The sequence below is a fragment of the Sus scrofa genome, chromosome 15 (genome assembly GCF_000003025.6).
Source record: "Sus scrofa isolate TJ Tabasco breed Duroc chromosome 15, Sscrofa11.1, whole genome shotgun sequence".
NCBI lineage: Eukaryota > Metazoa > Chordata > Mammalia > Artiodactyla > Suidae > Sus > Sus scrofa.
The window spans coordinates 82935053-82950046 of record NC_010457.5 but is presented as its reverse complement, the minus strand read 5'-3'; the positions used below and the strand labels follow the sequence as shown (position 1 = coordinate 82950046).

At 41.5% G+C, this 14994-nt stretch overlaps 1 long non-coding RNA gene across 2 annotated transcripts in view; it reads left to right on the top strand.

Moving 5' to 3' along the window:
* LOC110256983 overlaps positions 1 to 14994 on the top strand; it is a 128160-nt gene that overhangs the window by 8191 nt on the left and 104975 nt on the right. For both annotated transcript variants that reach the window (XR_002339079.1, XR_002339077.1), the window contains exon 2: positions 948 to 1116. This is a non-coding gene — a long non-coding RNA (uncharacterized LOC110256983). The remainder of the gene's footprint in view (positions 1 to 947; positions 1117 to 14994) is intronic.

Below are 14994 nucleotides of genomic sequence, written 5' to 3'. Positions count from 1 at the left end.
AAAGTCTGAGAGATGGGTGTTTCTATCTGCTACTTCTGCACTGAGCCATAGGAAGATAGATGGTTAAAAACTGTTTGTTTGCTATACTTTACAGCATCACTCTAGTTGCTTGTTAAGAATAGGTTATAAGGGGACGAGAATAGAAATAGGGATACTCTTAGATTATTAGAGTAATTAAGTTTACATAGGATTGTATCTTAGACCTGAGGGAAGATAGCTGAGAAGCTGATGAGAAAAAGTTAAATTCTGGATATGTTTTGATGGCAGAGCCAACAGGATTTCCTGTCAGGTTGAACATGTGGGACAAGAGAAAGAAAGGAGTCAAGGGTGATTTATGAGGTAATACACTCAAAGATAGAATTAATGAGTCTAGGAGTTCCCGTCGTGGCTCAGTGGTTAATGAATTAGGAACCATGAGGTTGCGTGTTTGATCCCTGGCCTTGCTCAGTGGGTTAAGGATCTGGCTTTGCTGTGAGCTGTGGTATAGGTCGAAGATGTGGCTCAGATCCCGACTTGCTGTGGCTCTGGTGTAGGCTGGCAACTGCAGCTCCAATTCGACCCTTGGCCTGGGAACCTCCATATGCCATGGGTGTGGCCCTGGAAAAGACAAAAAAAGACAAAACAAACAGAAAAAGAATTAATGAGTCTAGGAGTTCCCATCGTGGCTCAGCAGAAACAAATCCCACTAGTATCCATGAGGATGCGGGTTCGATCCCTGGCCTCACTCAGTGGGTTAAGCATCCAGTGTTGCGGTGAGCTGTGGTGTAGGTTGCAGACACCGCTCAGATCCCATGTTGCTGTGGCTGTGACATAGGCCAGCAACTGTAGTTCCTAGCCTGGGAACTTCCTTATGCCACATGTGCGGACCTAAAAAGCAAAAAAATAAAAATGAAAAATAAAAAATAAAGCATTTATGAATCTAAATTCTGAATCTTTTGTTTAAACAGTTGGAAAGCCAGACTGTTGAAATGAAGGAAGGAAGTCTACAGTTTCTTATCGCCTTCTTATCATCATGAGGAGCCCCAGAATTGGAGCCAACTGGGAGGGAAGCAGAGCCAATAGATCACAAGCAAAAGACCAAGTCCTGATGACAAACATTTGTGCTCCTTGATCAAGGTAGGCTCAAGCCCCTGGGTGTTTCAGTTACGAGAGCCTAAACTCTTTTCGTACTTAAGCAAATTGGATTGGGTTTCTGTTACTACAAGCAAAAGAGCCCCAACTACTATACCCCAGGAATAGATCAAAGGCATGTATCTTTCAGGTGAAAAGTTAGTCATCAAGACAATGAGGATTTGGAGTTCCCTGGTGGTTCAGTGGGTTAAATACCCAGTGTTGTCACTGCTGTGGCTCAGGTCACTACTGTGGTGTGAGTTCAATCCCTGACCCAGGAATCTTCATTTGCTGTGGACATGGCCAAAACAAACAAAACAGACAATGAGGCTTTGCTCCTCCTTAGAGGATGAGCAGTCTCATCCTCTGCCCCAGGTGCTGAAGTGCCTTGAGAAGGAAATGGTGAGAAATGGTGGTCCTTCAGAGGCCTTTCTTAAAACTTCTCTTGGAATTCCCAACGTGGCTCAGCAGTAACAAATCTGACTAGTAACCATGAGGATGTGGGCTCGATCCATGGCCTTGCTCAATGGGTTAAGAATCCGGCATTACCGTGAGTTGTGGTGTAGGTTGCAGATGCACAGAGTTCACTTCATGGCTCAGCTGTTAACAAATCCGACCAGGATCCATGAAGTTGTGGGTTCGATGCCTGGCCTTGCTCAGTGGGTTAAGGATCCGGAGTTACTGTGAGTTGTGTTGTAGGTTGCAGATGCAGCTCGGATCCTGAGTTTCTGTGGCTGTGGTTTAGGTCGGCAGCTGTAGCTCCAAATCAACTCCTAGACTGGGAACTTCCATGTGCCAGGCGGCCCTAAAAAGAAAAAAAGAAAAAAAGCACAATCTTAGAGGAAAAATACTTTGTAAATTAATCAAGGAATAGGGGTTGACAGTCTTAAATGTAATTCAGGTGTTCCTTCTCTCTCCTTTGCTATATGGAGCAGCTGAAGTGGCATACTTCTCAGCTTGGGTTCCCTTCCTCCTCAGAGCTCTGCTCAAATAAAAATTCTCCCTATAAAAGGAATCTTGGTATGAATAACTAAGCAGTCATTTTTCCTGCTCCCACGTTATTAAATATAAATGGAAGAAACCATGTACTAAGAAAAGTGCTTTTATGTACAGTTATTCAGCTAAGCAAACAAAATATGCTGGTTACCATGTGGCATATCTATCTTAGGTACATTCTTTGACTGCCAAAAGCATACATAAAAATTAGAAAACAGAGTAAAAAGAAGTAGTTTAGAAAGAGACAGATGAGGCTTTATGGGTGGACATGATGTTCTACTCCTTTAATGGACTTTTTTTCTGGTCTTTTGTTTATATATTTTATTATTATTATTTTTTCCGGCAGTGGAAGTTCTCAGGCCAGGGATTGAACCCCAGCCACAATGGCAGCCTGAGAAACTGCAGTGACAATTCCAGATTCTTAACCCACTCTGTTACAAGGGAACTCCTATTTGTTTGTTTATTTCTATTGTGGTAAAATGTATATAACATAAAACATACCATTTTAACTTTGTTTTTTCTTTTTAGGGCCACATCCGTGGCATATGGAGGTTCCCAGGTTAGGGTTGAATCGAGCTGTAGCTGCCGGCCTACACTACAGCCACAGCAACACAGGATCCATGTCTGTGACCTACATCACAGCTCACAGCAATGCCACATCCTTAACCCACTGAGCAAGGCCAGGAATCGAACCTGCTTCCTTGTAGATCCTAGTTGGGTTTGTTAACCACTGAGCCACAATGGAAACTCCCATTTTAACTGTTTTTAGCATACAACTGAATGACATTAATTTTATTCACAATTATGTTGCAACCATTATTGCTATCTCTTTCCAAAATGTTCCTATTACTGTAAGCAGACCCCTGTACCCACTAAGCAATGAGTCCCCCTTCCTCCTCCTTGTGGCCCTGGTAACCTCTAATCCATTTCCTGTCTCTATGAATTTATCTGTCATTTTTCAAAAGGTGAACTTGAAGAGTTCCCATCATGGCTCAGTGGTTAAGGAATCCTATTAGGAACCATGAGGTTGCAGGTTTGATCCCTGGCCTCACTCAGTGGGTTAAGGATCTGGCGTTGCCATGCACTGTTGTGTAGGTCAAAGACATGGTGAGGATCTGGCATTGCTGTGGCTGTGGCGTAGGCCAGTGGCTACAGCTCTGATTAGACCCCTAGCAGGGGAATCTCCATATGCCATGAGTGCGGCCCTAGGAAAGACAAAAATAATAATAATAAATAAATAAAAGGTGAACTTTGGTGGCTATGCAGATGGGAATGTCTTAAGGAATGCACAGGAACAAGACTTCATTTTTTTTCCTCAGGTAATTTAATGGGATAACATTTTGAAAACCATTATTGTGACTTTGTTTTTTGCTTTCTCAAAACACAGTCTTTGCTCTACTTGGCAGAGGTGTTGATCTAGCTGGCAAAACTGGGAAATTAGGGTTTGTGATAAAAAGGATACAAAAAGAAAAAGCTACATGATATTCACCTCTGAAAGCTTCTGAAAGCAAAAGCAGTATTATGCATGTCAGTAGTCTTGTAAGCTGAGTTTTAATCTTAAGAGAGGATCCTTCCAAATTTCATTACCATTTACTGGCTGAATCAAGAAGGAGCAGCTCACAAAGTTCTGAGGCATAGAGAGGATACTCTTCTGTTTGTATTAGCAAAGCCAAAAGTCTTGCTACTCAAGAGCAGAAGGAGGGGGAGTAGTTAGGTTAAGGTTGCCAACAAGTAATAAAAGTACTCCAGATAACAGTGGACAAGGGAGAAGTGTGTTTCTTTATCACATTCTTGAGGTCTTTTAGTTTGCAAGGTTTTCAGTTCGAGTTTGGCATGGCATTCCATGAGACTTGAGACTTAGGCTCATCCTGCTTTGCTATCTGCTGTGCTTCATGCCAGAAAGTAAATCCACATTGCAGCTAGCAGGCAGGAGAAAAGGCGGACAGAGGGTACCTCACCTTCCTTTAAGGACCCTTCCTCTGAATTGCCCACAGAATGTGTGTTCATATCCTGTGGGCAAAACTTAGTCACATGGCCATAACTAACTGTAAGGGGCCAGAAAATGGGAGCCGTGTCATTATGGAAGAAGGGACATTCAGATATTGGGGATAATTAGCACTTTCTGGCACAAAAAGGGAGGTAGTTTTAAGATGGAGGGGAGTACCGAGTGGAAGGCCATAGCAGGGTGCTCTGGACAGCCCAAGGGCTACCCTGTGGGAGGTGATTGGGTGTCAGGGGCACGTTCTGAGTACATCAAGAGCCTCGGAAATGGATATTGATAACTATGAATGTAACAAAGAAGTGTTCTCAATCTTATAACCTTGGCTAAGACAGGTCTTATCCTGTCTTTATCACAAACTGTGTGGGAAATGGCTTCTTCCTTCAGAAATTGAGCCACAGGTGGGAAGGGAACATGTTGGATATCTCTTCATCATGCTGCCTGAAGAGCCTGGAGATAGGGCTAAAGGGAGTAGGAAAGGCCTTAACCAGAACCGCTGATACAGGATGTGGACCTGTGGGCTGCTGAGGGATCTGTCTCTGGGGAGTAGCAGCAGGTGAAGATGTGTACCTTGAGACACATCTCATGTCTTCAGTTTCAGAGGGACTCTGCTTTGCTCTAGCCTTCAATTTATGACATGTGGGTACAGAGGCCACATTGTATGATGATTTACAGCAAGAATTTGGGAGCCAAACTGTTCAGATTTGAGCACCAGCCCTACCTTTTGCTATCTCTGTAACCTGGGACAAGTTACTTAATCACTCGTGTATGGAAGAAGACAATACTAGTACCTGCCTCAGACTACAGGACTGCAGGATGTAAACAGGACCAGAGATATATTCTCATTATATAGTTCGATACGGTTCGTCCTACCAAACCAAGTGGAGAATGCTTGTACCTTACAAAAAAAAAAAAAGAAAGAGTTCCTGTCGTGGCTCAGCAGTTAATGGAATCTGACTAGCATCCATAAGGACGCATCCTGGCCTTGCTCAGTGGGTTAAGGATTTGGCATTGCTGTGAGCTGTGGTATATGTCACAGATGTGGCTCGGGTCCTGAGTGGCTATGGTGTAGGCTAGCAGCCTAAAACCAAAAAAAAAAAAAAAAGGCTTGTGTGATTCTACTTTGTCCCTACAGCTTGGTGTATAGTGTCTCTCCTATTATGTCAGATTTCTTACCTGCAATCATGTATTGTCTTTTTTTAACAAGGTTTTAAAACAAGGATTAAATTAATTAAAACACGATACAGAAATAAGTTAGCTATTATATATTATTATTATAACTCATGACAAAGTAGAAAAATGGCTGCAAAAAATAGAACTCTAAAGAATCTACTTAGGCTTAGAAAATATGTGTATCTTGATTCTTCATAGAGGTTGATGTAGCATGATGTAGATAGTGATAGCCTATAATCCTTTCAAAAGTTAATAGATGAATAAATATGCTTTCAGTTGTGTTACCAGTTCATGCAATGGAAACAACCTTAAATCCATATGAAATGACAGACATAAATGGGGTGAAGGCTGAGTCAATGAATTATTTTTACAGTTGAGCAATATTAAATCCAAATGTTATTCTGCCATTTATATGACAAATCTATGCTTTTGGTTAGTCCCTTGCAGCAATTATGACAGTCACAAAACTGCAAGTAGAAAACAAAGTGCAATTCAGATTATTCATGGGAGTAAATGTAAGAGAACAAAGAAAGACCATTAGGAAGAAATCTGGCATAATAGGAGGGACAAGATAAAGGGTTGTTGTGGTGAAGTATAAGGAACCTTGAATGATCTCTCTCTATCATTTCCTTTTTGCAAAATGCAAGCAATCTCCATTTGGTAGGGCTAACCATGTTGAACCTACAGTGATAACACATCTTTGGTCTTGTTTACATCCTGCTGTTTATTCATCGAGCCTGCTAACTAGCATATAGTATATTTACTTCAAGCTTACAGTATCAAGTATGAATTATGTTCAGTCTAAATATTACCACAGGTGTTTTAAAGTTGTAGTTAGAACATTTTAAACACTATTTATTAAATATACTAGTGAAGCTAGATGAATTTTTTTCAGTTTATGTCTCAGATTTCTTCTATATATATATATATATATATATTTTTGGTCTTTTGTCTTTTTAGGACCGCACCCGCAGCATATGGAGATTCCGAGGCTAGGGGTCCGGCCTATGCCAGAAGATCCGAGCTGCTTCTGCAACCTACACCACAGCTCATGGCAACGCTGGATCCTTAACCCACTGAGCGAGGCCAGGGATCGAACCCACAACCTCATGGTTCCTAGTCGGCTTCATTTCCGCTGCGCCACGACAGGAACTCCTAATTTTTATGATTTTAATTATCTACATGTTATATTCTTATGTAGTTTTTTTTAGCAGGTTAATTATGTCTTGGTGAGATATTCCTTAAATCAAATGATACCATATGAACTGTATGAAAAGGATAATTATTCTAATACCTTGTGATTTAGATTTAAAGCAGTTTTAATTGAGTTCTGGAAAGAAAAATTATATATTACTTCATTTTTTTAAATTTTGGATTTATCTTAAGCATTAACTATTACTATTAGGTATAAGACAATTTAAAAAACAGAAAGTGGAGTTCCTGTCATAGCTCAGTGGTTAACGAATCCGACTAGGAACCACAAGGTTGCGGGTTCGATCCCTGGCCTTGCTCAGTGGGTTGAGGATCCGGTGTTGCTGTGAGCTGTGGTGTAGGCTGAAGACATGCCTGGGATCCCAAGTTGCCATGGCTGTGGTGTAGACCGGCAGCTACAGCTCCAATTAGACCCCTAGCCTGGGAAGTTCCATATGCCATAGGTGTGGCCCTGGAAAAGACAAAAATAAATAAATAAAATAAATAAAAAACAGAAAGTGGGGCGTTCCCGCTGGGCTCAGCAGAAACGAATCTGATTAGCATCCATGAGGATGCTGCTTAGATCCCTGGCCTTGCTCAGTGGGTTAAGGATCCTTGCCATTGCTGTGGCTATGGCGTAGGCCAGCAGCTACAGCTCTGATTCGACCCCTGGTCTGGGAATCTCCATATTGCCATGGATGTGGCCCTAAAAAGTAATAAATAAATAAATAAATGACAGAAATTATTACTAAATAGTAGGGCAGTAAAAATGTTTTGGGGGCAGGGGAAGGGAAGGTTCAAATACACCTGCAACCTCATGGTTCCTATTCGGATTCGTTAACCACTGAGCTATCACAGAACTCCACTTTCTGTTTTTTAAATTGTCTTATACCTAATAGTAATAGTTAATGCTTAAGATAAATCCAAAATTTAAAAAAATGAAGTAATACATAATTTTTCTTTCCAGAACTCAACAGTTCAACAGTGACTCAAAGAGCCTAATAAAAAATTGTTTTGCACTGAGCACCTCAAAATGTGCTAATATTCAGAACACTTGATTCTGAGATTCTGACTTACCCCAAATTTTGAACCCTCAATTTAAAACGATTTTGAGTTTTTTCTCCTTTTGCCAAAAAATGACCTCGATCTCTCAATTTTGAAATTACATCTTCCTTGGTCTAGACCTTACAATAAGTAACAAAAACTGGGCACATACTGGTATTACTACTAAGTTAGAATTGTATCTGATAGTTAACCTGAGTTAAGTTTCTAAAATGCAAAAAGTTGACTCTCTCTCAATGAGTGTTGCTATTTACTGAAAGGTAAAACAGTGTTACATGGTGTAGCTGAGGGGGTAGATAATCATATTTGCAGCTGGTGGGTGCTCACCCCTCCACTGAATCAGACCCCATGACCCTGCGTATCCATTCTGCTCTCAGGAAGCACTTTGGGTCAGTTAATTCCAGACTAGGTACTCATATTGTTGTTCCAGTAAACTAGCAACACAGAGCCTTGTAAACCAAGACTGTAGGTGGTCTGTGAAGTCTTTTTCAGTGTTGCTTTTTATTGACTGCCTATCATTGATCAAGCCAGCCTGCAGGCGGCCACTGAGGTATATCCAGTGGGGTCTATCTCAGCCCTACCCTTCTTGAGTTCTTTTGGCTGGTCTAATAATTCAATTGACACAAGACAAATTAACAGGAGAAAAAAAAACTTGTGTATATGGTGGTCTCATAGAAATAGAATTCCCTCCAAAAGTACAAAAGCAGGCAGCTTTTATACTTTTGAGACAAACATAAATTTGTGAAGAATTGACAAGACAAAGAAATGTAGGCTTGGGTGTTTAATTAGTGAAGAATATGACAGTTTTAGCTTGGGGTAGTCAATTAGTAAAGAAGTAACAAGCTTTGTTACTGGCTTTCTGGCCCTGAATTCCCTATCTCTGGTGTTAAGGATGTCTCTCTACCTCCAGATACAGGGTGTGTACCTTTCACATGGGAGATTTATTTTCTGTTTTCAGAGGGCCAGGGATTGAACCTGAGTCCTCATGGATGCTAGTCAGGTTCATTAACCACTGAGCCATCATGGGAACTCCTCTGATTATTGATACAACATACTATTGAGGTGGCAAAAAGAAACAGGAAAATTTTGAGAGTATGTAAAATGAAGCACTTTTTGGAGAAGGATGAAACTCAAATGAGGCCTCATCTTTATTGATGAAACTTCCTTCATTTACACCATAATTATTAACCATATTAATATTTATGCAGGATTGATTTTTGTTTTAATTTGTATCACTCAAATCATACTATTCACACATAGGAAATAAGGTCATGTTTACAGTTTGTATTACAGTAAATAAAAGCAACTCTCAGGGTTCCCATTGTGGCTCAGTGGTTTATGAGCCCGACTAGTATCCATGAGGGCATGGGTTAAATCCATGGCCTTGCTCAATGGGTTGGGGATCTGGTATTGCTGTGAGCTGTGGTGCAGGTCACAGATATGGCTCGGATGCCATTTTGCTGTGGCTGTGGCATAGGCCAGCAGCTACAACTCCAATTCAACTCCTAGCCTGGTAACTTCCATATACCGTGGGTGCAGCCCTAAAAAGACAAAAGACAGAAGACAAAAAAAAAAAAAAAAAAAAAAAAAAAAAGCAACTCGGGTGATTTTCCTACCTTCATAATTAGTTGAGTCTCAAATGTACATAGATATTAAATATATCATTGAAGTTGAGTGTTTTTTGTAGACAAATCTGAAAGGCTTGCTTAAGTGTCTCTCTTTTTTTTTTTTTTTTTTTTTTTGTCTTTTTAGGGCGGCACCTGAAGCATATGGAGGTTCCCAGGCTAGGGGTCGAATCGGAGCTACAGCTGCTGGCCTACACCACAGCCACAGCAATGTGGGATCCGAGCCATGCCTGTGACCTACATGACAGCTCATGGAAATGCCAGATCCTTAACCCACCGATCAAGGCTAGGGATCAAACCCGTGTCCTCATGGATCCCAGTCAGTTTTGTTAGTGCTGAGCCATGACGGGAACTCCAAAACTTGCTTAAGTCTTGCTGTAGTTTTTGAACATTCTTTATGCTATTTGGTAATAAAATACTCATTTCTATAATATAATCCTTGATATTGCAGTGCTCTGATGGACAAGACACCATCTCAGCTAAAAGGAATATGTGTTCGGAAGTTCTCAGGCTAGAGTTCTATGTCAGACACTTCAGTTTTGTTCATGTTTTAGTGATGGCACACCTTTGAGAACTGAAAAGAGTCTTTCAGCATGGTGATGGAAAGGACAGACACCAGGCTATTTTTAGTTGTTAAGAACATCACATTCTAGCCAACACATTTCTTTACATGATAGTATTAGCCAAGTCTCAGGGTGTCATGAAAATATCCTTTAATGTGTGAAGCAAAGAGTATTTTTGAAACATGTTCATAAAGTTAAATTCCTAAATAGTAAAAAAAAAAAAATTAAAAAATAGATATCTAAAGTTTCACAAGAACCTTTGCTCGTTCCTTTGAGAACCTGTTTTACTAGAGTTAAGTAATTCTCATATAAGAAAGGTACAGCCATCTCCCTCATTCCTGGCTCTCTGTCAGTTTCAGCCTTTGACTGTGCTATTTCCTCTTCTGTGAGCTTCAGTTTCTAGGCAATGAAGATAACAAGGTCAGAACAGCATGGCTTCTCATCTCCACTGGTATTTAAAATCTCAGAGGAGGCTGGAAATTTACGTAGATTAAGAGCCTGCTAGTTGCCAAAAGTGTTTGCATACCTTATTTTAATTAATCCTTTTATTGGTCATAAGTGGGTTTATTGGAGTTCCCATGGCTCAGTGGTTAACGAATCTGACTAGGAACCACGAGGTTGCGGGTTCAATCCCTGGCCTTGCTAAGTGGGTTAAGGATCCAGTGTTGCCGTGAGCTGTGGTGTAGGTTGCAGACACGGCTCGAATCCCAAGTTGGCTCTGGCGTAGGCCAGTAGACACAGCTCCGATTCAACCCCTAGCCTGGGAACCTCCATATGCCATGGGAGGGCCCAAGAAATTGCAAAAAAAAAAAAAAAAAGTAACTTTATTGTCTCCATTTTAGAGACTAGGATACTATGTATCAGAGAAGCTAAGTAGCTTGTTTAAGATCATATGGCTACTAAGATTAAGACAGGAAGTGAGGAGTTCCCGTCGTGGCGCAGTGGTTAACGAATCCGACTAGGAACCATGAGGTTTTGGGTTTGGTCCCTGCCCTTGCTCAGTGGGTTAACGATCCGGCATTGCCGTGAGCTGTGGTGTAGGTTGCAGACGCGGTTCGGATCCCGCGTTGCTATGGCTCTGGCGTAGGCCGGTGGCTACAGCTCTGATTCAACCCCTAGCCTGGGAACCTCCATATGCCGCTCCCAACAACAACAACAATAACAAAAGACAAAAGACCAAAAAAAAAAAGACAGGAAGTGAGCAGTAGATCTGAAAAAAAACACAGAGTGTGCTGTAAAATATCTCACTCCGTAAGCAGCGTACCCCATCTTTCTCCTGAGCCCTGCCACGTGGACAATAGCAGTAGCAACAGCTTAGGCAGCTCTGGGCTTCTGTGCAGGACGAAGGTAACTACCATCCAGTAGAAGCTTTAATTTTTTGAAATAAAGGCCATGATCTTCCCAGTATACTTCAAATAAAATGCCATATAAATTTTAAGGCATGATATGGACTTTCTTCTTTTATTGGAGATATTGTAGTGAAAATTCTCCATATGGAGTTGGTATGGCTTATTCTACAGAGCCACATGGGGCACCTGTCCCAGAGCTGCTCTCTCTTCTGGTGACCTCATAGAAGCCTGGCTGGCTTTCAAACCATTCCCCATTTGGTTCTCTCAATTAACAGGCAATTTGTTTCTTGAAACTCAGAACTGGCTTTCAGTAAAGACTTTTTTTCTCCCAAAGTGGTGTGAAATTTAGATGCTAATTGTGTTTTGCTCATCTAATTAGATGTGTTAGTTAAGGCGTATAAAATAAGCCACTAGCTACTTCCTCACAAGATACAGTATATCTCTCAAACTGAAGAGCAAAATGGCATAAATTGTAATCAAAATAGTGTACGATATCATTTCATTCTAGAAGAATAAATTACTTCCCAGGGCTCTCCCTGAGAAATTAAATTGGAAAATTGGCTAAATCCTCAAATTCTCTGTACCTCCTCATCAATAAGAGAAGCAAAGCAAGTATTTTGTAATGCATGATTTCAAATGAAGCTATAATTATCACCCAGTAACCTCTCACCATGTAATTTCTAACCATTCCTTGCCATATAATTCTTTATACCACTCTGCTTTGATACTTCTCTGCTCAAAAAAATCTCTGTAGAATAAGCCACTGAATGTCAATAATCAATTCCTTGGTTAGATTACATAATAAGGTAACAAAACAAAAATTGCTGCACAACAAAGCCTTTGATCTCTCATCAGAGGTGTATGTAGCCACTCACCCCAGATACCAGTATGTCATTTTCGGTCAACAAGCACTGCTGACACCACCCCTAGAAGCTTGTGAGAAGGCCTCCAGGCCTAAACGGAACCTGGACTGTTCACTCAACTACCTACAGTAAGATTTGCAATTCTGTGATTCTTCTGAGAACAAGTCCTTTTCTAGACCCTGCTCTGGCTTCCTGGGACCTCTGAATTCCTTGCCCCAACAGCTTGGAGCACATGCAGTGTCCCCTCCCTAAATGTCTCCTCCCTACTGTGTGCTACCCCCCTGGTGCAGGCTCTTTAGACGAATGGGCTGGAATGTCCAGGAGAATAGTCCAGAGCCCTTCTTGGTGTGGGTTGGAGCAGGAGGTGGAAAGAGGAGGAGGGGGTGGCCAGTAGACTGTGGCCTACGTTTGTACTGTTGCCCCCCAGGCCCTGCAAATATTACCTGTTTCCCTGCCTGGGACTAGAGTGGGCTTGCTTCATCTCCCAAGGGACCAGGCCTATGATGGAAAGTGATTGCTGCACATAGAAACTGAAATTGTCATCCTCTTAGAGTTTGCCTAATTAACCATTTTGCTAAGACTCCTATTTTCTTGTGGAAGTTGCCCATTTAAGTGCCCTGATAGATTTATACAATTGCCCTAGGATATATTTTGACTTAAGCCTCAGATTATTTATATATCATGCATTACATGGAACAGAGAAGCCAGTTCCCTGCTCACCCCTGTGTGGTATAACTAGCCAGAAGGGATGCTGCTTTTTGCTCAGACTATAATATATTTCCATTTAAGTGAGCAAAGATCCTTGTGCTATACAAGCAGAATGAAAGCTGGGGCATTCCATTTGATTACTGTAGTTAATATATCATGGTACTTTGGAGAATTTAGGGAAAGACTTGTCAGAGAAAATGGGAGGTTTTTTTTTTTTTTTTTGGTTTGTTTTTTGTTTGTTTGTTTGTTTTAACACATAGCTTAGCTATACCCATTCTACAAACTTTGTGTTCCCTATTGTGGGTGGCCTCTGGAATGTAACTTCAGCTCTTCTTTGCTTAGCAGCTTGGAGTCTGCTCATTGCATACAGCATTCAGAGGTCAGTCAGAGGCTTGGGTAGGATTTGTGGTCCCTCACTCTGGCTCTCTCCTTTCTCTCCTCATCCCCATTACCTGTGGTTGCTCCAAACTCTGTTTTCTGCTTCTCCTGTACAGATTTCTTTTCTTTTCTTTTTCCTTTTTCTTTTTTTTTTCTTTTTTTCTTTTTCTTTTTCTTTTCTTTTTTTTTTTTTTTTTTGTCTTTTTAGGGCCACACCTGTGGCATACAGAGGTTCACAGGCTAGGGGTCTAATTGGAATTGTTGCTGCCAGCCTACTCCACAGCCACAGCAATGCCAGATCTGAGCCACGTCTGTGACCTACACCACAGCTCATGGCAACACCAGATCCTCGACCCACTGAGCAAGGCCAGGGATCAAACCTGCATCCTCACGGATGCTAGTCAGATTCGTTTCTGTTGAGCCTCGATGGTAACTCCAGAGATGGTTTTCTTGTCCTCTGAACCTTATGATAGACTGTATCGGAGACACCTTATGCACTTCATCAGATTCCTTCTCCCCTGGCAGAGCTGGTTACTTTGTCTTAGCTGACGCAAGTGACTGACTACCCTGGGGCCTGAATGAATCTGCTACCTGGGGCTGACTAGTCGCTTATCTGGGATGTTGGCTCTTCCCAGCTGCTGCTCAGCCAGTCATTTGGAGTTTCTGGCTCCTCCTACCACTTTGGGACATGCATGAAACACTATGCTTAAGAGCATGATATCTGGCTTCCCAAATGGCTGCCAAAGAATCTGGATGATGCAATGCAGTGGGCTGGGTGTTAACTCACATGGAATGAATTTTGATCAGTAGAAATAGTAGAGTGTGGCAGATCAATCATCACCCTCCTTCCTCCTTTTCCTTAACCTACTACCCCATGGCACAGTTTTTCCATACAGCATAACTATTCATAGCTTCCCATTCTTTCCTGCCTCTCCTCCCTTTTTCTTCACTCTCACTGCCCTTGGTTTATACCTAACAAATAAAAAGCCAAGAACATTCAATTTCCCTTAGACTCTGTTTTCTAGTAAACTGGACTAAAACATAAGTCTGCTATATGAATCAGAAAAAATAAGTTCCTCAGAGTATGTAAGGTACAGATGCAGGTGACCTTAGGAATAACTGATATAGACCTATTTTTATACTGTCTTCAGATTGCCTGCATGATAATTACTTCAATAAGATTTTAGGAGCACTGTGGCACTAAGATGTAAATTTCGTCTCTTTTCCCCTCAGTCTCCTAAGACCTTTCTCTTTTATCCTAATTAATCAAGAATTTATTGAGAATCTAGTGTATGTCCAGCACTGTGCAAAGCTTTGGAAATGTTTAACGGTCTTGAGAACCCTTACTGTCCTCTATCTTCATAATATAGTTAGAGCAGGGAGATAATATCCAAGTGCTGACTTGTGTGGTCTACATTAAAGTGCTGTCCTTAGAAAAGTAGGGATATAATTGAAAGTTTCAAATATCCAGGAAGACTTCATGATGGAGACGAAACTTCTAAGCGACTTTTTTTTTTTTTTTTTTTTTTTTTGCTTTTAGGGCGGCACCTGTGGCATATGGAAGTTCCCTGGCTAGGGGTTGAATTGGAGCTACAGCTGCTGGCCTACACCACAGCCACAGCCATGCGGGATCTGAGACTTGTCTGTGACCTACACCACAGCTCACAGCAATGCCAACCAGATCCTTTAACCCACTAAGCAAGGCCAGGGATCAAAACTGCCTCCTCATGGATCCTAGCTGGGCTTGTTACTGCTGAGCCACAACGGGGACTTCCTGAATGATGCTTTAAAAAATGGATAGTATCTGGAGATCCCGTTGTGGCACAGTGATTAATGAATCCGACTAAGAACCATGAGGTTGCAGATTCGATTCCTGGCCTTGCTCAGTGGGTTAACGATCCGACATGGCCGTGAGCTGTGGTGTAGGTTGCAGACGAAGCTTGGATCCCAGTTGCTGTGGCTCTGGCGTAGGCTGGT